General features: G+C 43.1%; 1 protein-coding gene across 2 annotated transcripts in view; it reads right to left on the bottom strand.

Annotated features, from left to right (window-relative positions):
* PDK3 (pyruvate dehydrogenase kinase 3) overlaps positions 1 to 23,085 on the bottom strand; it is a 259,141-nt gene that overhangs the window by 86,169 nt on the left and 149,887 nt on the right. The window lies entirely within an intron of this gene.

The following is a 23,085-nucleotide window of genomic DNA, read 5'->3' as shown; positions in this document are numbered from 1 at the left end:
TACAGAGACTTGTCAGAATCCACTGTTTTGTTTTTATCCAAAGCATGATCTTATTAGTTCTGATTAATACTTACTTAGTACCCACCCATAATTGACTGAGCACGAATCATTATATGCAGTGGACTCTGACATCTAAGGTGCCACCTCTTATCTGGAAAACTTGGTGTTTCTTACATGAGCAAGTCTAGTACAGCCTTCACCCATCCAAGCTGTTTGCCAAGAAGCAGCCGCCACCCCTACCCCTGACCATCACCACCCCCAACAGCGAACTTGACAGCGAACCTGAGTCAGTTCTCAAGTTGCTAAGATTTCCATCAGAGAGGGTTGTTGTGTAGCTACCAGGAGGGCCTCTTCCCCAGGAACTCTGGAGTCTCATCAGGCCCAATTCTTTTCACCTTCCCCCTCCCTCCACATATCCCAGGTTTCTAGAGGTTTGAAGCTTTGAGGACAAGAAAGGACAGCCATTCCTCACAAGGCGACTGGGGATTCCTGCTCTTGGACAATCTGTCCCGTGTACCATCTGATGCCTCAGATAAGTATAAATCAGTGATATTAAAGGAACAGGACTGAGGCCGATCACCTACCACAATTTGAAATGCACAATAGAATAGAATCGAAAAGGCCAGATTTCAAAATCTAAAGAGATTCAATCTTATTAGAAGTACTTAAAGCCCACGTGGGGCTATCGAGCACTTGAAATGTGATCGTCTGAATTCAGACATGTTGTAAGTGTAAAATTCACACCAGATTTTGAAGACTTGGGATGCAAAAAAAAAAAGTAAGGAAGAGAGAGAAAGAAAGAGAGAGAGAGAGAGGAAGAGAGGAAGAGAGAAAGAGAGGAAGAAAGGAAGGAAGGAAGGGAGGAAGGAAGGGAGAAAGAAAGAAAGAAAGAAAGAAAGAAAGAAAGAAAGAAAGAAAGAAAGAAAGAAAAAGAAAGAAAGAAAGAAAGAGAAAGAAAAGAGAAAAAGAAAGAGAGAGGGAGAGAGGAAGAGAGGAAGGAAGGAAGGGAGAAAGGAAGGGAGAAAGAGAGAAAGGGAGAGAGAGAAAGAAAGAATGGAGGGAGGGAAGGAGGGAGGGAGGGAGGAAGGAAGGGAGGGAGGGAGGGAGGGAGGAAGAAAGAAAAGGAAAGGAAAAAAGAATAGACAAAACTATCTCATTACTAATTTTTACATTGATTACATGCTGAGACAAAACATTTTAGATATACTGGTTAAATCATATACATTACTAAAATTAATTTCATTCACCCTTTTAAAAATGTGGCTTCTAGAAAATGTCAAATTACACCTGTGGCTCGCATTTGGGGCTCCTATTAGATTTCCAGTGGACAGTGTTGTGCTCAGTATATTGCAGGGTGTCCCTTATACTCCTGTGTATATATGGACAAGGTAACTAACATTTGCTGCTGGGCTTCTTTGTGCCAGAGCTGTGTTAGGCACAGTTAGCTCTTTCAATCCTCATATCAATCCTGCAAGGCACTCATGAGTATACCCCACTTACAGATGAGAAAACTGAGGCTCAAAGAAGTTAAGTAACTTGCCCAAGGTCATCCACTGAAGTATGACAGAGCCCCTAAATTCAACACTAGATAATTGTTCAGGGCGTTATCCAGTTGCCAAGGCTTTTCTCTCTGCCATGACTCAATGACCTATACAAGCAGAAGAAGTGATGCCAAAAAAAATGGAAGGAGACGTGTTCTCTAAAACTGAAATTGCTTCACACAGACAAGCCTCATTAAAAAAAAAACTACACCTCTCTAGTCCTTGAGGCCAAGTTCCAAACACATGACTGGTGACACGTGATATAGCACTGCCTTTCTTTTCCTCTGACCCTAACTTGGAAAGAGGTTTTCACTGTTGAAGATCTACACTTGCCCCATTCAAAAAAGAGTCCCATAGCTTTTTGTCATTTTATGTTATGTGTGTTACCATAGGGGCATTTAGGTTGTTTCTAGACTGTTTCTTTCCTTCCTTCCTTCCTTCTTTTTATCTATTTATTTATTTACTACAAATGGTAAACAGTGCTGCTGTGAATGTAATTTTTGGACAGGCATATAGACTCCATGAGAATGTTTAATACTACGAGACAATGCGAATCAATTAAGGCAGTTTATGATTCCTATGGTACGGTATTGTCATTAATACAACATTGTAAATCAACTATACTTCAGTAAAATACATTTTTTTAAAAAACTTGGTATTGTCAGACAGCTTCGTCGAATGCTCTGGTTTGGGGTTTGGGTGTTGGGTTCATGGGTGTTCATCTTAATTTATGTATTTATTTAAAAAGAGAGGCACACACGGACCTGTGTATGTTGAGCCCCGGATTATTATTAACTCAGTTCTATGCAATCACGGATCCCCCTCAGAAATAGCAGAGTCACAGCACACCTATCAGGCTCTGTAAATGCACGCTATCAGCTTTCATAAACACCTCAGCAGAGTTCGGGGCACAAAGATCCCGCCTCAGTGTAGATACTGTTCTGTTATTTCTCCAGAGACCCCTTCTCTTCATGTTGCCTCCACCCGACCAGCACCATCCTACTGGGCCTGAAAAGTTCCCCTTGCTTCCCAAAGTTTCCCTTCCCAACAAAACATAACGTTTCAGGGTCCCATTTCCTCAAGACTCTGCCCTTTCCTAGCAGTGACTCGAAGTGGAAACTTTAGGCACCAGAGCCAAGGAGCTGGGTCTATAATTTTGGTTGTGTGGGCCTCTGGGCATTCCTCATGACACCAGGCAGGCCATCATCTGTCCCCAGTGACGTGTAGGATCACCCTTAGCTACTGGTAATCCCTACCTGGTCATCCTGCAAGATGAGACAGTGTTGCTATTTACTGACAGGGTGGTTTTAGGCAAGTTATTTAACGTCTCTGAGCCTTGGTTTCCTCACCTGGAGAATGGAAGTGATAAAGCCTCCTTTAAAGGTCTGCTGTGAGAACTGGCCTCAGGAAGCTTTCTGTCATGGGAGCTGCTGCTGTTTCTATACATTCAAGCATGACAGCATAGCCTACTAGCACCTGGCCTCAAAGTTCCAGGCCTAGAACTGCCACTAGCTAGCTCCGTGGGTTTCGGAAGATTGCTTCATCCTTCCACGCCCAGTTCGTCATATGTAAAGCGAGACAGCTGGACTTCAGCTGATCTCTAAAAAGGAGATCATGAGTCTATGAGAAGAACTCTGACTACAATCGTCAATTATTTATTGATGCCAATGTAGTCACTACAGCTATCATTCCTCAAGTACTAACTTACTCGAGGGAAGAGTTAGGACAAGAACTTTCCCGGGAAATGAGAGAAAATAATTTTGTTTTACTTGAGGGAATAATTTCCAAATCTGAAGGGCAAAGGAAAGAGTTAAAGGGGAGGAGAGGATAACTACCCTAAAATTTACACATAAAACTTACGTTTTTTATGTGTTCAAAACCAAGTTCAGAACTCTGACGTTATTCCCATTATTTTTTCACCACTCAAGGTTGTTGCATGAGTCAGAGCTGTATTACGCGAGCCTCTCACTGTTGTGGTCTCTCCCGTTTGCAGAGCACAGGCTCCGGACGCGCAGGCTCAGCGGCCATGGCTCACGGGCCCAGCCGCTCCGCGGCATGTGGGATCTTCCCGGACCGGGGCACGAACCCGTGTCCCCTGCATCGGCAGGCGGACTCTCAACCACTGCGCCACCAGGGAAGCCCCAGAGCTGTATTCTGTTTCTCCTTGTATAACTCCTGGTATAACCCTTTTCTTCTTTTATTCCTTTCCCTCAAAATGGCTTCATTCTTTCACTGCATTTTTTTTCTTCTCTGCATTCCTGTTGTTGCTTTGGCTTCAGTGAGAAAGTCACTTCGGTCTTGGGTAAGTTTTCTTCGGCAGCAGAACCTGAGGAACACCTGTTCTCATTCTTAAGCTATGTCCCCTCATAGGCATGGTCAAAGAGTTCCATTTGAATTAGATGTAAGCTGAATTTCAGTAGACAATTTTAAAACATAGAGGAACGTTTTCTCTTTCCATTATTTGAACCTTCAACCTCAGGCAACTCTTTTGGCTTTTCCAATACCCTTCTTGGCTTCTCACAGGTAAGAGACTTACCTGTGTCCTCCCCTTACACTACTCTGTGAACTCACCAACCTAACAAATATCCTATTGTCCTTTGCTGGCTATGCTCCTGATGAAGAACCACTGCATACACACTGGATGAGAAGCAGCTGCAATGAAATGTTAATTTACTCAGACTCCCTGGAGACACAAAATCTCTATTCAAGTCTCAGAATAACCAACTGGAGAAGGACATGGCAGCCATCGAGGACTAGAGAGCTAAGAGGAAGAGCAAGTGATGGGAGTGCTTCTGGCCAAAGGTGACAGTGAACAAAGAGCTGTGGTTAAGGCCACAGGGGCCTGGAGTCCAGTCCACCACCTCCATTTGTCTTACTGGGAGGGCAAAGTACGTGTGCGCACGCGCTTTGGTGGCGGCGGCGGCGCATGTATTTCAGGCCCTCCTCAACAGCGGTTTCCCACTGGACTTCTCACCACCATCTTGCTTTTCCTGAAGGCTCTGTTCTCACGAACATCTGCCAGAAACACTCCGAGGAGATGACAATTCCTAGGTTCTGTCCCCATCCCACCCATCACGCCAAATTCATGCTAAGGTCACCATGATCTTCGTGTCCAAGGAACACTTTTTAGTTCTTATTTTTCTTGGCTTCACGGTCACTCCCTCCTGTTGAAAAACGGTTTGAATTCAGTGGCTCCCCACTGCCACTGTTTCTCTCCCAGCTTTCTGGTCACTTCTGGCTTCACCTTAGGGTTCCTTAGAGCTCTTTCCTTGCTTATCTCTTCCCAGGCAATCTCCACTATCCCCATGGCTTCATTTACCATTAAAACTCGGACTCCCAATAAATCCCCTGCCTTGGTATATGCAAATGCCTACTTGCCGTTTCCATTTGACTGTCTCAGTGACCCCCTCAAGCTATCCAAAATTATATTCATGATCTTCTCACCAAAATTCTTCTCTTTCAGCATAGTTCCCTTCCTTCGAAAACGGTAGTTTTGCTGACCAGGCTGCTTAAACGAAGAACCTTACACATCATCCTTGACACCCCCCTCGGTGTCCCCTCTCACACCCCATCAATCATCGAGTCTTTTTTTAAAAAATACATTTATTTATTTATGGCTGCGTTGGGTCTTCGTTGCTGCACGCGGGCTTTCTTTAGTTGCGGCGAGTGGGGGCTACTCTTGGTTGCGGTGCGCGAGCTTCTCATTGCGGTGGCTTCTCTTGCTGCGGAGCACGGGCTCTAGGCGCGTGGGCTTCACTAGTTGTGGCTTGTGGGCTCAGTAGTTGTGGCTCGCGGGCTCTACAGCACAGGCTCAGGAGTTGTGGCGCACGGGCTTAGTTGCCCCGTGACATGTGGGATCCTCCTGGACCAGGGCTCGAACCCGTGTCCCCTGCGTTGGCAGGAGGATTCTTAACCACTGCGCCACCAGAGAAGTTCCGCAAAACTGGATTTATATGAACGCCTTAAAATGCAATGTTTTGCCTGCCTACAGCTTTTGGACATGCTCTTCCTTCTGTCTGAAAAGCTCTTTCCACCCCCACTGACCTGAGGCAGCTAATTCCTTGCTCATCCTTAGAGTCTCCCGTCAACATCACATCCTCAGGGGGGAGGGAGGTGGGAGAGGGAAGGACTGGGAGCTTAGGATTGGCAGATGCAAACTAGTATATATAGGATGGATAAACAACAAGGTCCTACTGTATAGCACAGGGGAGTATATTCAATATCGTGTGATAAACCAAAATGCAAAAGAATATAAAAAAGAATATATATATATATATATGTATAACTGACTCACTTTGCTGTACAGCAGAAATAAACACAACACTGTAAATCAACTCTACTCCAATAAAAATTTAAGAATAAAAAAATTAGATCCTCAGGAAAACCTTCCCCGACCATCCAGATAGACTAGTTCTCCTCTGAATCACTCTCATAGCGCCATGCACACTTGAAGTGAATTAATAGCAGTTTTGGGCGTAATGCCAATCTTCCTCTTGTGGCTATAAGTTCCATATTGGCAGCGCCCATGTCTGTTTGTCCACCACTGAGGTCTCAGTTCCTAGCTAACAGCAGGCTCTCAAGAAAAAATCTGTATAGGAACTGACTCTCTGAACATTCTCACCAAACCATGCCTGTTGAGTTAAAAACACCCTGTTGAGTCCTCCTGACTTAGTTTCCTATTGCTGCTGTAACAAACTGTCACAAACTTAGTGACTTAGAACAACACAAATGTATTTTCTTACAGTTCTGGAAGTCAAAATTCCTAAAATCGAAGAGTCAGCAGGGCTGCACTCCTTCTGGAAGCTCTAGAGGAAAATCCATTTTCTTGCCTTTTCTGGCTTCTAGAGGCTGCCTGAATTCCTTGGCTTGTGGCCTTGCATCACTCCGACCTCTACTTCCATCATCACAGCTCCTTCTGTGACTCTGCTTCTCTCACTCCAACTCTCCTGCCTCCCTCCTATAAGAACCTTTGTGATTACCTGGGGCCCACCTGGATAATCCAGGATCATCTCGCCATCTGGAGATCCTTAACTTAATTGTATCTGCAAAGTCGCTTTTGCCACGTGAGGTAACACATTCACGGGTTCCGGGGACTAGGAGGCGGACATCTTTGGGGAGAGGCATTATCCAGCCTACCACACCTCCCACGCCCCGGAGGATAAAACTTTTGCCAAGTTTTCTGGAACAAATTCTGAACTCGCCATACACACTCCATACACATCATGATACTGCCCATGTTATAACTCTTTCTCCCCTTACAAATCAGTTTTGATTAGTCTTTCCTCAAGTGGGCACATATACTCCATAGTGTCCGCATACACACATTCCCCAAGTGTGCTTAGAATATCCCTCCTGATTCCTGTCCCTTTGGTGAGGAAGGGCAGAGGCAGCGGGAAGCGAACGAGGCCAAGTGGCTGAAGGCACCTTGTCTTGTTTGATGCCCGAGTCTACCCTCCCAACTCCAAGTCTCCCTTCCAAGCTGTTGCGTTGTGGGGAAACTGGCTGAGGGGATAGATGGTCACAAGGTGTCTTCAGGTGGAAGAGTCTTAGCAAGAAGCTCTGGTTGAACATTTTTAGATACATTTATAATTTGTAAAACATTCAGAAGGTGCACAAATATTGGGCAATGAGTGTGGAAGCAAAAGGGTTTCATGGTAAGCAATTTGCATCTTAAACACTCGACTTAGTTGGTATGAATATTCCTAAGACTGAGAAAGCCTGATCTTCAAAGAACTACCTACATACCGTTCCCGTCCTAGTCAGGGTGGGTAGAGACACTCAGCCCCAGGCATGGTCTCGTCTGGCATTGCAGCTGCCATTACACGCTTTTTCTGACAGTTATGGAAATCAAACAGAAGACGTTGCTCCTGGCAACACTGAATGTACTAACTGGGAGTAAATCTCTTGTTACCAACAGGCTCGATCTTGACCTGGGAGCGAAGACAGGCAAGATTTTCTCTCACGTTATCTACTCCCCTTGCAGTAACCAACTCTCAGTTCTTTAATCCTGGGTCCCACCTAGAGAGTAATGCTTTGTGGATACTCTGGGGTTTTCCCAAGTCCTGATTATTTTACCCATGAAAGATTTCCAAAGGGACAAGAAGGCATGGAAAACACTTTTTCTACACTCTTCTTACCTTTCTTTATTAAAATAGAAACCTCACTACCAAGGAAAGCTCTAGGTAAGTTGTTCTCAGACATCTATTCCTGAGACGCACACACCTTTAGTGTAAATCTACTCATGACATTTTAGAGCTTGGAGAGTACAGACCAGCTGATCCACCCACTCATTTTGCAGATGAGGAAGCTGAGGTGTAAACACCTAAGGAAATGGTCCAAGGACATACAGGCCAGGGCTGTTGACAGTTTCATAAGGCCATAAAAACTAACAACCGAGATTCTACATATTCAGTTGATAACAGTCATAGATACAGCTTCCATTTAATAGATTCAGTCTCCATTGTTTTAAGGTTTTGTGATACTTCGACCTGAGCTAGGGCAAAGTTTACTTCAAATGCTCTGAGAGAAAAACTTACTAAGCAATTAATGGTGTAGAAAGACCACAGAACATACTGTTTACCTATTTCTAGGGGCAAACGGTTTAAAGGACATTTGCCTTTAACTGTATGCAACTGTACTTTTGATTTTAAAATAAATTATTAAGATAGGCCATGCAAAACCTCAGTTGAGAGTCATTTTGTTAATTATTTAATCCCCATTATACAGAACTTTCATTGATCCGGCCTGATCATCCCTTCTAGTGACTCCAAATTAAAGGGGTTTAACTGCAGGGCTTCAAAGGGAATCAGAAATCGTGTGACAAGGCCGACTCTTCCAGAGCAACTGTCCTCATTCACCTTGAGTGAATCCTGGACGTTTTGCTTTAATGAATAAGGGAGGGTGGAGTGTTTAGGAATTTGGTTTTCCCCACCAGGACTAACAAAGTGCTTTGAATGGCAACCCTTATCCTTACACATAAAGGACTTCTTCAGATGAAAACTGACAACACAAGTCACTACCAGGCACGAGGCCTTTCGGAAGAAGTCCTTTGCCCATCCTGCCTGCAGCCCACACACCATTATCCTAGGCCATTTCTGCCACCCAGCTCTCTGGGAACCAGTGAATGTAACAGGATTTGATTTAAACTCCGGACCCCTATCAAGACATTCAAGAAAAGTCCCCTGCTTTTTTATTAATTGCAAAATCAAACTGACTCCCAGTGGAAAGTTTGTTCCCTCTTTTAGGACAGGGACTGCTAACTAATAATAGGTTCTTGCCAGAGAATCTGGTTTGGGGGTGGTTCCCTGTATTGAAAAGACATTTTTCATGTTCCCTACGATTTATCTCCCTCCTGCTTCCCTGGCATCTAGGGTTGCCAGGTAAAATACAGGACGTCCAGTGAAAATTGAATTTCAGACAGACAAGAAATAAATTTTTCTGAGTACAAGTATGTCTCATGTACTATTTGGAACATACGTATACTTGAAAAACTTATTTGTTGACTATGTGAAATTCAAATCTCACTGAATGTCCTGTATTGATCGGGTTTTTTTTTTTTTTTGGTAGATCTGGCAACCCTACATGATTTTCTTCATCCAACTTTGTTATGTTCTCCTAAAATTTTATTTTCATGGGCCTTCTTCGCAATTTCATTCCCCTCTTTAAGAACAGTTATTTCTTCACCTTCTACTCTTTTTTGGGGGGTATTAAGTTTAAGTGGCTTTGAATTGTGATGGGAAGCACCAGGCTTCTGTATAAAGGGCCTCAGAGTCACGCACGCATCAGGTGAGATTGGAAGAGAGCCTATCTGAATCCATTTCTTCTGATACTCTACCCTCAACAAGTACTCCTTTGAATTAAGCTTGCCTTCTCCAAGTGGGACTTCTAAACCGTATCTGGGGAACAGGAACACAACTTACTAATACCTTAGGAGAAACGGTAGTAATGATTTTAAAATTTCATCTCCAGCTACCTTTTAAAAATAAACTCCGTTTTGGAAGTGTAACAGAAGTGTGTCCAATTAATAAGTGCACAGCTGGATGAATTTTCCCCAAATGAACATACTCAGGTAACCAGCACCCAGATCAAGAAACAGAACATTGGGAAGGAAATCCTGTCACATGTTACAACATGGATAAGCCTTGAGGACACTATGCTACATGAAATAAACCAGCCACGAAAGGATAAATACTGTGTAATTCCACTCATAGGAGGCATCTAGAGTAGTCAAATTCATAGAAATAAATATGGAGTAGAATGGTGGTTACCAGGGACTGGGGACAGGGGAGATGGGACGTTATCTGTTAATGGCTATAGAGTTTCAGTTTTGCAAGATGAAAAAGTTCTGGACATCTGTTTTACAACTGTGTGAAGATACTTCACACTACTGAACTGTACACTTAGAAGCGGTTTAGGTGATAAACTTTATGATCTGTATTTTTTACCACAACAAAAAACCAGAAATACAATATTACCAGTTCCCCGGAAGACCTCATGCCCCTTCCCAGTCACTCCTCCATGCCTAAGGTAACAACTCTCCTGATCTCTAAAAGGAACCCATCTGCTTTAAAAAGATTCTAGAGTTAGTAAGAAAAAAAAAGTTGATCAGAACCCCTTCCTTCTGACAGTGAGATTCCTTCGAATCAGAAAAGGATTTGGGGCTTCCCTGGTGGCGCAGTGGTTGAGAGTCCGCCTGCCAATGCAGGGGACACGGGTTCGTGCCCCGGTCCGGGAAGATCCCACATGCCGCAGAGCGGCTGGGCCCGTGAACCATGGCCGCTGAGCCTGCGCGTCCGGAGCCTGTGCTCCGCAACGGGAGAGGCCACAACAGTGAGAGGCCCGCGTACCGCAAAAAAAAAAAAAAAAAAAAGGATTTGATCACAGCTACCATGGTGCCGGGCTTACAGGAGAAGCAGCTCAAAAAATGCTTGCTTAAAAAAAAAAAAAAAAAAAAATGCTTGCTAATTGCATGCAGACCGAGAGCCTTAGGCTTGCAGTTGTGGGAGGAGCTGAGGGAAGAAAAGGGCGCTGAGGAAAAAAGATGAAAGTGCTGGAAACAAATGCCAGCCACTCTGCAATCTTGCCAAAGGTGAGCGCTGCATATTCATTACAGGTTTATTCACTGATGATGCATTTTTTCCTCTTTCACTGTGTTGACATGATCTGTAGGTTCATGTTTGAATCCAGCCCAAAGTATATAGTTATTTTTTGTTACTGTGTGCATAGCTCTAACTGCTTATTTTCTTACCAGGGTGTTTATTGCCAACGTGTATTGCACGAGACGAAATAGATGTGCTTGTTAATGCTTATCTCCAAATTCCTCAAGGGAAAATTCTAAACTCTAAGGAAATTTAGGTTTACTTCATTTTACAACCACCTTAAGATTTGATCCACTGGACTTTTTGATTACGCCCTTTTCCAAAAGGGCACCAAATGTTCCAAAGAACAAATGACAAAACTGTAAGCACTGATAAAGAAAATGGATAAAACTGCTATTTTAGAGCACAAATGGTAGCGACTGGGGCAGAGGTGAACAATCTTTTACAGTCTTGAAGCCAAGGGAATATGATACACCACTCTTTGATGTCACAAGGTAGGCAGATAGGCTGGAAGCCTGAGAAACAAATGGTATTGTCATATTATGCTAAGGATTAGTTATTTAGATCAGTGGTTTCAGAGCCAATGATCCCTTTTATAACATAAATTCTAGTTAGCAGTCCTCCTATACTGACTTGAAATTCAAAGGTGATACCACATACTTCTACAATCATTGTAAAAAACAATCAACATAATGACCTAGTAGAAAGGAGAAATAAAAGGAAAGTAATTTATAATAAAATAGCATGCACCTCAAAATGTAAACCCTCAGGCACGGCAACACTAGATGACAAAATAAAATAGCCGGACGCTTATATTAATCATAACATCACTGTGAGTGACAGCTCAAGACACAGACTGACCCAGGTATGCTTCAGTGGCGACTCAAATGGCGACTATGACTTCCCAACATGATGCACAACTCTTGGAAAAGTCTAAGCAAAACTAAATGCAAGCATCCTTCAATTCATACTGTGCTTGCATTCTTGGAAAATTAGGTGCTTACTCTCACCTACATGAAGGTTCAGCAGGACATCTGAAGGTCATTTGGAACATGGAACAATTTCTAATTCTAGCGTCACTGGGCACCACCCTTTAAATATCAATAGTACCTCCCAATCATTGTGACAATCAAAACACGCCACCATCAATTTCTAAAATCCACCCCCACTGACCCCTGGACAATACCGGCTCCCATTTAGTATCCTTGATTTAGAGTAAAAAATTTTATTTGCAGAAGCATTTTTAAAATACATCATTGATAAAAAAGGACCCATATCCTCAGAAATTCCTCCATTTGTGACTCACATTCCTTCACATTTTTTGAAAAATTTGATCTTTGCTTTTATAATCCCACCAAAAAGGAGTTTCCCAACATCTGAGTCAGTAAGATCATCAAGAGATTCAATAAATAAAATTACATAGTACTTTTCTCTTGGGAACACTTTACTTAGTATTTCAGTCATTAAAATAAGAGGTTGACAAAGAAAAAAAAAGAGCAAAACCCTGCAGGTGGTCTCATCAAGAAAAGCAATTTAATGAGAAGGTGTCCTACAGAACTAGGACAGCAATAACTATTGTAATTATTGTTTTGTTCCATTTTTGCATTTATTCTGTTTAGTTGTTTTTCCAAAATGTTCGGTAACTCTGAAAAGTCTTTATTAGCGACATAAATATAAATCAGATATCTTACAAACACAATCAGTTCCTGTCTATAGAGCACTGCCCTCAGGTGGGGTTTCATGCGTTTGGGGGCCAGCAGGCGTGCTGGAGCCAACTGGTTCTAGCTCGGAAGAGTTCACTGCACTCAGCTCTTCCCAACTCTGCATTTGGTGATGTCATGTTGGTAGCCAGAAATCAGCAGCGATGGAAGTAGTCACACCATGGAAACTGGCAATCGCTACAAATCAGGTCTGCCCTCACACCCACGTCCTCCCCCCCAGAGAGCCTACTGTGAAACATTCACCAGATGCCACTGCATGGGGCTGGCTTGCAGGAAAGAACCTGACATAGAAGTACAAAAGAAGACTTCGGTACAAACTCTTTTCAAAAAGATCAGTCCAAACTGGGCTCTGTAGTGTTCCATCAGATTCTAGCAAGATACAAAATGATGGCCCATAAATAACCGAAGAGCCAAAACGAAACAGAGACATTAATTCACTCGCATCCAAATATCTATTTAGTACCAACTGTGTGCAAAAGAGTCTCCTTAACTTGTTCCTGGACCAAGGCAAGGTACAACTTCAATAAGTATACGAGGTGCAGTGGACCCATGGATATGCTGCCAATTTGAAAGAGATAATTAAACATCGATGGTAATAGTTTTCACCTATCACAGGGGATACTGACATCTAATAAGAATTGTGCCAGGTATTAAGCAAATATTACCTTGTTTGATCCTCACAAGCACCGTGAAAGGTAATCATTAGGGAAACTATATGAAATTGCTGATAGCTGACCAGTTTTGACCTCTACAAGAGGCAATTTCATAAGGTTTCATCTACTATTATTTTCTCTGTTTTACGGACAAGGAGGCCAAGACCCCAGCATACCAATTTGTCAAATGTCAAACAGCTATTAAGTGACTAAGCTGGGATTCCTTGCAGACCTGACTGGCTCCAGAGCCCCTGTGCTTTCCACCACACACACTTCCCACATGAAAGAACTGTTAGGCTCATTGGATATGTTGCTAACACTGAAAGAAATCTTAGAATGAAACTGTCTTGAAGTAACTCACTACAAAAAAAATTAAATTAAGGACGTGTGCTTTACCACATCACTAAACATTGGCTTCCTGGGTTTCTTAATCATATATGATTAGAAAGAATCGTCACTGTTCATACATTTTAGAGACTGAATAATAATTTAATATGGATTGCAACCATTGTTTAATTTGTTCTTAAGAAATTAAATTAATGATTATTTGTACTTAAGAAATTCCACTAACATTCAATTTATACTTGAGAAGTTAATGTTTAATTTATACTTAACAAATGACTTTTTAAAAATGCTGTGCTATTACTAGTACCAACTATCAAAGGTCTATGGTCACAGTCTATGATTCTCAACCCACTGGAATGATCAATGCTTCAGAAAAGAATTACAGTCACAAATGTTTGAACTAACTGTATAGTACAGAAGTGTCTCTTAAATTTTTAAATTACAACTCGCAGTAATGTCTTGATATAATACACGTATGCATATATATGGATATAACTGAAACAAAAGTTTCACGAAAACTTTTACTCTTGGTATGTGAAAAATACTCCGATACTTTCGATTCTATTTCATTTTTAGAAATGCAGACCACAACTTAGTATATCATTTTCACAAACTCACTAATATGTTGTAACCCCCAGTTTGAGAAACATTGTCTTAGAGACCTTTATTTTAGAGACCTCATCTACATCCCCAATTTTATCCCTTTCGCTCTAGATTACTCTGTTCTTTTCATCTAGACCTTTGGCCCCCAACTTACCAACTTCCTTCTTTCAACAGAGATTTACACATCATCTGCTCTGTGCCAGACACTGTGCTAGGTACAGGAGATGCAATGGATTTGTATCCACATGCTGTGGTCTCAACATCCATCCAGTCATCACGCAAATAAATGCAAACTTTCAGCTGTGCTTGGTGCTACAAAGGCTCCGAGGGAGGAGGATTTGACCTAATAAGGGAAGACTTTCTGAGGAAATGGTACCTGAGCTGAGATGTAAAGATACATTCTATTCTGTTCTATTTCATTAAGAAAATGCTGGCCACTCCCCATTATCCCCAACCCCTAATCTACTTTCAGCAACCTCAAATCTACTTTCTGTGTCTATAGATTTGCCTGTTCCGGACATTTTATGTAAACAGAATCACATATCATATAATATGTGGTCTTTTGTGACTGTGTCCGTTCACTTAGTGTAATGTTTGCAAGGGTCATCCACGTTACAGTATTGTATGGCTACATACAACATTATGTGTATCCATTTGTCAGCTGATGGACATTTGGGTTGTTTCCACTTTGGGCTATTAAGTAATGCTGCTATGAACATTTGTGTACAAGTTTTTGTATGGACCTATCCTTTTATTTCTCTTGGGTATACACCTAGGAGTGAAATTGCTGGGTCACATGCTAACTCTAATTTTAACATTTTTAGGAACCGCCAAACTATTTTCTGAAGCAGCCACACTTTTACATTCTCACCAGTGTGTGAGGGTTCCAATTTCCCCATATTTTGCCAACACTTGTTCATTATCTGATTATTTGGTTATAAGCATTCCAGTGGGTGTGAAGTAGTATCGCATTGTGGTTTTGGTTTGCATTTCCTCGATGGCTAATGATGTTGAACATCGTTTCATGTGCTTATTGGCCATTTGTATATTGTCTTTGGAGAAATATCTATTCAAATTCCTTGCCTATCTTTTAATTGGGTTAGTTATCTTTTTATTATTGAATTGTAAGAGTTCTTCATATTTTTTAGATACAAGTCCCTTATCACATCATTTGCAAAAATTCCCTCCCATTCTGAGTTGTCTTTTCACCTTCCTGATGACGACCTTTGAAGCACAAAAGTGTTTAATTTGATGATGTCCCAACACCCTATCTTACACCACACTTCACACTTCCCTGATTACTTCTTCAACCATTAACTCCATTTTAATGGACCTTGAAAGCACCCAAAGCTGTTTGAACTCTTCTTTCTTAAACTCCACTATTCTATTCTCAGGGTAAAACTCTTTGTCTTTCTAGCTCTCTCTCTGCCTTGTTTCTATCACATATGCTCTGTGAACCCTCGAAGACCTCCAATTGCCAGGCTTCTGCTTTCTCCGTTTGTCACACTTGCCTCTTGCCAACTTTCCCATCTTCCACTCTCATCCAGCCTAGCCCTTAGATCACAACACTGTAAACCCTCCACTCCCACTAGATTTCACTCCTTTGCCCCACTATCTTTTTTGTTACACTTGTTCTGCAACCTCCAACCATATATCAATCCGACCATCTGCCCTCTCTACTTCTACTGCTACTAAGCAGCATTGTAAAAGTCATGCAACTTTATGCATTGGTAACACTCCTGATTTGTGTTCTCCAGTATCAGCTGAGCTCTCACACCGGCCCTACAAGCTTTTTCTTCAACCCATTTTAGTTTCCTCTCCCGTTGCCTGATGTCAACTACTCTCCCTTTCACTCATGTCATTCCCATCATGCTCTTCCTTGAACAAGCCAAGATAACTTAAGTCTCTTTGGTGCTTGTTCCTTTGCCGTAAGCACTCTTCCACCAGGTCCTTGAATGGCTGGAAAGTCCTTGTCGTTCAGGTCTCAGTTCAAATGTTACCTCTTCAGAGAGGTCTCCCCTATCCACCCGGTCAAAAATTGCTGCCCTCCTCCCATTGCTATCACTCTGCCCTGATCTATTTCCTTATTTTCTTTATCTGTGCTGTCTGGAAAAGTCTTACTCATGCTTCCAAAACCCTTCACTAGCTAAAGTTAGAGACTTGCTCCTGTGGGCTCTCACTATACCCTGGGAGAGCTCTCAAACCCTGTGTAGAACTCTTACTAGGTTGCTGTTATTTATGGATTACAGGTCTGTGTTCCTCTTCTACGTGCCAAGCTCGCTGCAGATAGATGCTGTAATCATCTGTGGCTCCCTGGACATGCCCAGCACAGACCAGGCACTCAATATGTGTGGAAGAGATGTAGAGAAGCCCGTTATTTTTGTAGCATGGGATCCACCCAACCCATCATGCATGAGGATTAACAATCGCCGGGGGAAAACTGGGGAAACATACTGTAATACAAATTAAATCCTGCTGGGCATTATTTATAACAGCAAAAATAGGGGAAAAGTGTCTGAACATAGGGAACTAGAGGAGTAACCTATGGATTACCTACTCACTGGAATTTCATGTTGCTGTTAAGATGGTGTCTGATTCCAATGAAAGATAATGACATGGAATGTGCTTATGCTATGATGATAACGTTTTTATGAAAACAAAACCTGTACATAGAAAGATTGAAAGAAACTAAACCAATGTAATGCTGTTTTCTTTATGCGTGAGCAATAGAGATGCTTTTCTTCTTTTCTGAATTCTTCTAGTTTTCTCTATATATACATTGCTTTTACACTGAAATAAGCTCTAATATTTCATTCCTAAAAAAGAGATATAGTCATATTCTTTCTTTAGTTCATATAACTTCAAATATTAATATTTAATATTTAATTCAGTTTTAAAAACTGAAGAATGCAGAGTCAGAGAGATTTATCCAGCATCCCTCAACAAATTAATGACAGAAAAAGAAACATTATGGTAATCCTAAAGTGATATTGGGGAACACGACTAATTTCCCATAGGCTCTGTACCATCGATATTATACTTCTTATAGTTCTGTGTTCGTTGCTTGCTAAGAGGCTAAATAGCACTAGTATAAATAGCATAAAAAGAGTGGGGAGACTATAGGTGAACCCCATTTACATCAAAGTGGGTAAAGTTCACTTTAAGGAAACAAACTACATGAAAATTCACAAATTTGGGCTTTTTAAATGAAAGGCTTCACAAAAGAATTAGCTTGAGCTCTATATTATCAGAGAAGACATTTACCAAATGAAAGCCCATCTGTGATTCAGATACCAGAACAAATACCTAATACAACAAATTCCAATCTACCAAAGAAAGTGCCTTAGAGTCACAACAGGATTTTTTTAAACTTGATGTATCAAACACATCATTTGGAGGGAGGGGCCACTCCAGCTCGGTACGGAGTTTGAGAATGAACAGTTTAGAGGAAAGCAAAAACTGTTAAACAAGAGAAGAGAGCAAATTTCAATAAAACAGATCAAGGTAGGAGGATGTCTTAGCGTGGGCTCCCCTAGAACTAGGCACTGATATATATACCAGGATGCCAGTGCAAGTGGTTGATTTGGGAGGAGATTTCTGGGCACTTCGGTAGGGCACTGGGGAAGCTAGAACAGGCAGGGGAGGGAAGGAAGCCACTTAAAAGGATGTTATCAAGCTAGCTGCCACTGTGGGCCGCTGGAACCTCATCCTGCTGGGGGACACGGGGTGACCAGTGAGAACACACGCACCTGAGTCACCCTGCCTGAGAAGCGAGGGCACTTTGGGGGCCGCTGTGGCATCCAGATTACGTCTCAGGGCAGAGCAGCCGTTGTTGCCTATTGGAAGTCGGGCCGGTGTGTGTGAAAATGCAGAGGGCTGGCAGTGCAGAAGCACAGCTTCTGCTACAGATGGAGTAAACCAGCTCCTCACGGCGTGTTTGTTCCCTCTGGTGCTTTTTAAAAAGTGGTTTGAATGGCTTACATTTACGGTTGAAACTCCTTAAAGCTGACTTTCTGATATCCTCTCGTGTGCACTTTCGTTTTTCCTGCCCCAGGGCTGCTACTGACACGTCCTTCTCTGCCTGCTCCGCCCGCCCTCCCGGAGCTGCCGCCCACTTAACAGCAGGCTGAGGGCCTCCGTGCCCAAGCGGCTCACTCTGGTCAGACCTGTTGTGTTTTTGGGTGGACGTGGCTCCGGGCAGTAGAAAACACGGTCTGCAGTGCTATTACAGCAGAAGGCCTGGCACCTTCAAAGCATGTCTGCAAACACCCTGCTCCAGTTTTATACTTGTCGAACATGTTCCCCAGGTGAGGAAGGAAAGGCCAAACGCGGTTAGTCACTCTAGAAAGTGGCAGTTTGCGTTCCAAGAGGACTGCGTCTCCTCCTCTTTTTCTCCTCTGCACCCTGTCACCACAGGAAACACTCTTCCTAAGCAGTTTTCAAAGTCCCAAGAAGGATCGCAGAGTTCCTAACGCGCAGTTTATGGCTTGAAAACACTTGGCAGAGGAAACAATAACAAAGTCAATGCCACCTCGCCCTTTCCGTGTGGTTATGTAATCAAAGGGCAAACTGCTGTCTCAGGCAGAGCTGGGAGAGGGCTGGGCACACAGCTCTGCACATCCAGCCGCCCGCCATGCTTTGGAGGCTTGGGGAGGGAGTACCCTTCCAGCTGTCAGGAGGCTTTGACACGGGCGTGTCTGGGCCTCTCTCTCTGTCCCATCACCGGGAACTAGGACGGCCCCTATGACCCATTAATGTGGATTTTCTTTTTTTTTTTTTTAACATCTTTATTGGAGTATAATTGCTTTACAATGGTGTGTTCGTTTCTGCTTTATAACAAAGTGAATCAGTTATACATATACATATGTTCCCATATCTCTTCCCTCTTGCGGCTCCCTCCCTCCCACCCTCCCTATCCCACCCCTCTAGGTGATCACAAAGTACCGAGCTGATCTCCCTGTGCTATGCAGCTGCTTCCCACTAGCTATCTAGTTTACGTTTGGTAGTGTATATATGTCCATGTCACTCTCTCACTTCGTCCCAGCTTACCCTTCCCCTCCCCATATCCTCAAGTCCATTCTCTAGTAGGTCTGTGTCTTTATTCCCGTCTTACCCCTAGGTTCTTCATGACATTTTTTTTCTTAGATTCCATATATATGTGTTAGCATACGGTATTGGTTTTCCTCTTTCTGACTTACTTCACTCTGTATGACAGACCCTAGGTCCATCCACCTCACTACAAATAACTCAATTTCGTTTCTTTTTATGGCTGAGTAATATTCCATTGTATATATGTGCCACATCTTCTTTATCCATTCATCCGATGATGGGCACTTAGGTTGTTTCCATCTCCAGGCTATTGTAAATGGAGTTGCAATGAACATTGTGGTACATGACTCTTTTTGAATTATGGTTTTCTCAGGGTATATGCCCAGTAGTGGGATTGCTGGGTTGTATGGTAGTTCTACTTGTAGTTTTTTAAGCAACTGACAAAGGATTAATCTCCAAAATTTACAAGCAGCTCATGCAGCTCAATAACAAAAAAACAAACACCCAATCCAAAAATGGGCAGAAGACCTAAATAGACATTTCTCCAAAGAAGATATACAGATTGCCAACAAACACATGAAAGAATGCTCAACATCATTAATCATTAGAGAAATGCAAATCAAAACTACAATGAGATATCATCTCACACCAGTCAGAATGGCTATCATCAAAAAATCTAGAAACAATAAATGCTGGAGAGGGTGTGGAGAAAGGGGAACCCTCTTGCACTGCTGGTGGGAATGTGAATTGGTACAGCCACTATGGAGAACAGTATGGAGGTTCCTTAAAAAACTACAAATAGAACTACCATAATGTGGATTTTAAAAGGGGCCCATTCCTTCCTCTGGGAGCACACAGCCCCATGCTGGGGACCCCAGTTTGGCGAGGGGGGGCTTGGCCTGGATTTCAGCCCCCTCTTGGGGCCCTCGGCCAGGCCTCTGAGGGCAGAGCAGACCCCTACAGTTCACGTGGGGACACTGTGGAGACTGGAAACTCTCCCACCCCACCCCAGGTCAGAGCTATCGTTTACTCTATCTCACTTCCCTTTAAGTTCCAGATCCTGAAAGATTATTCCTTCTGCTTCAGAGGACAGCTCCTTACTCTGGCCACAACTTGCTTTCTTTATAAATTACCTGGAAGTTCCTGCCTGTCCATTTCAGTTAGTTTATTTACCCGATCATTTGGCCTGCTGTATCAGCATCTCCCCACAAGACTATATCACTCTTTCCGCCCCAAGTGGCATCACTTTGTGGCAAGGTATTTGGGGAGGCAATTGTCCTTTTTTATTTTCTTTTTAAGGTTAAACAAACAACTAGCTTAAAGGCAGGGGAATGGTCAAATCTGCATAAGTGGGAGGAGAGAAATTTGCATAAGAAGCCCAGGTGCCTCCTGGGAGGAAAGTAACCGAGATGCCAGTGCAGATTCCCTTCTCAAAGCTGTGGTAGAGACCAGGGGACTCTAAGGAAGGGCCATGGGCAGGGGAAAGGAGACAGGGGAAGTGGGGTTGGCGCTGCACTGGAGAGAGGTGGAAATCAAGCATGGCCTGGGTCCAGGATACAGCAGAACCCAGACGTGTGCTAACTTGGTTCTCCTGACAGCAAACCACCACCTTCAGGAAAGTGTTGTGTAAGCAAACTGGCAAGCTGCCCTCGCAGCAGCTGGCCCCAGGGTCCCGACCTCAGATGTGATGTGGGGATTCAGGAAGCCACTGCTGGAACCACTGGCTTCAGAGGCACACCAGATCTGTTGTAAGATGCACCCGCAAAACATAAGCTTCCCACCATGCCTCTTTCCCCACTTGGAAGAGGTCTGAATTTGTCTCATGTGACCGCATCTGGCTGGTGGAACCGAAATTACTCAGCTGCCAGGGAGTCTGGGAAATGTAGTTTCAGATTTGTAGACTCTGCTACATGTAAAGGCACACTGAAAGGACGTTGAAATGGATGATGAGTAATCATTTTCCCCACGGTTCCTCCACTTGAAAACCTTCAATGGCTCTCCATGTGGATAGCACTGTCGAAGGAAAGCAGGACCTGAGTCCAGGATACAGCAGACTCCAGCAATGATTTCCAAACTGTAGACTACAGACCCTGGGGAGGAGACTAGGAGATATTACAAGATGTTTCCGAACCTCCTTACACTGCAGTCATCCTGTGGACTGGAAGGCAAAGAAAAAAAAAAACCCAAAAACCACATTGTGACTTCCACACATGCGTTCACCTATTTTTCAAACATGGAGGGAATTATGATTCAAAAAATACAAATCACTTAACAACCTTCCTTACAAACATGTTTCTCACCCGCAGACCCCACTCCTCTGCCTAGATTGAGAATTCTGTCTCCGTCCTGTCTTGCCAATTCATATTCATCATCTGAGACTCAGCCCAGGCTACCACCTCCCCTAATCGGGGAGGTGATTCTCTCTGACTTCCTCAGGCTGGGGTAGATAGTCCTCATCAGTTCTCTCGTAATATCCTGATAATAATAAAATTAAAGTGAAATTTGATTGGCTTACTTTGTGCCAGGCTCCATGAGGTATGTACTCTTACTATCTCATTTTACAGATGAGGACGCTGGGGCACGGAGAGGTTGTATAACCTGCCCAAGGTCACTTATTAGTGACAGCTGTGACTGTCACAGGCAGCAGTCTGTCTTCAGAATCTATGCTCTTGGCCAATACCCTCACTTCCTCTCATCTATCTGTTGTTACACTGCCCACCCTGCTATATTTATCTATCTATCCATCCATCTATAGCCGAATCTGTACATCTATCTCCTCCACAAATAAGCAATGTCTTTCTATGATGTTTAAAATGGGAAAAAAAAGTTCAAAGTATTTCCTCTCTTCCTAACACATTGAAAATTCCAGGACCAGGGTCCAAATTCCTTGCTCCACCTTTCTCTCATCCTCTACTGTCTGTTAACACAGGGACTATTTTCTCCTTCAGCAGAGAATACCAGACTAAATTACAGAGCAGGGTACAAAATTACTATCCTCAGCTCCCTTCTTTGCCTGTTTTCTCCAAAATAGATTCTTTCCGTTGGTTGTATAAATACAAGACAGAACCCACCACTGCTTCGAAATCATGTGGGAAAGCGTATCATCAGCTGTGAGCTCTGTTGGAGCTGACCTTCTGGCCAGGGTCCACCAAGCGCTCCTTGAGAAAGGATGGGGTTCCTAGGCACTCCAGCCCATGCATCAGCATTCTCGTGCAAACATTTAGGAGGGTGAAATTGAGGAGAGCATGACATTTCCCTGGGAATCAGGAGGCGTTTCCATATCTGCACTCTTGCCTTCACTGTTTATTACCCTTTCTGTCTAACACGGATGACACTTGCTCGTGTTCCCTGTGTCTCAGTACCTGGGTAGCTCTGCTTACACCTGCCAACAACCCCACCAGGTAAGCTAGCTGATTGTTCCCTCTACTGGGGACACCCTGGAAGCACCACCTTACTCCAGACTCATCTCCCTTCTCGCTTTGCTCAGACTCCTTTCTCTTCCCTTTGTCTGATATTTGCTCAGCCCATTGGTTTTGGATCATAAACCAGGTATTTCCTTTTCCCTCTTGAAGGTAACTTATAAAAGAAACTTTCTTTAACCATCTTTCAGGTATGCCCTCTGGGCCTCTGCTTGGGAAAGTCCCCCCTGCCTGCAGAGTGCCCTTCTAAAGGCTGGTATCCTCTGCAGGAAACAGGGAACAATTTAGATGGATCAAGCATGATGGCTTTGCAAATCTCCCTTGTGTAATTTACGCATCTGAAACCATCATTTCTTCCGGTGAGCACACTATTACACCAAGGCCCATCAGCAGCGGGAGAGACAGGAAAACTCATAAATATGCTTAAGGAGTGACTCTGGTAACTCATTATTGTTTTAAGACATCTTAATTCCCATTCAGGCTAAATGACCTGGTATACCCACAGCCACCTCAGAGAATGTCAGTTCAATCTAAGAGAGTGCGATGTTTGTCAAAATAGTATTGCACAAACCCTCTAAAGAAAGCCAAAAACAGTTGCAGTGAATTACAAAAATATTATGGAGTCAATGAGGTCTGGCATTTAATCTTCAGCTAAT

The sequence above is a fragment of the Stenella coeruleoalba genome (genome assembly GCF_951394435.1).
Source record: "Stenella coeruleoalba genome assembly, chromosome: X".
NCBI lineage: Eukaryota > Metazoa > Chordata > Mammalia > Artiodactyla > Delphinidae > Stenella > Stenella coeruleoalba.
The sequence above is the reverse complement of the archived record's forward strand: the minus strand, read 5'-3'. Positions and strand labels throughout refer to the sequence as shown.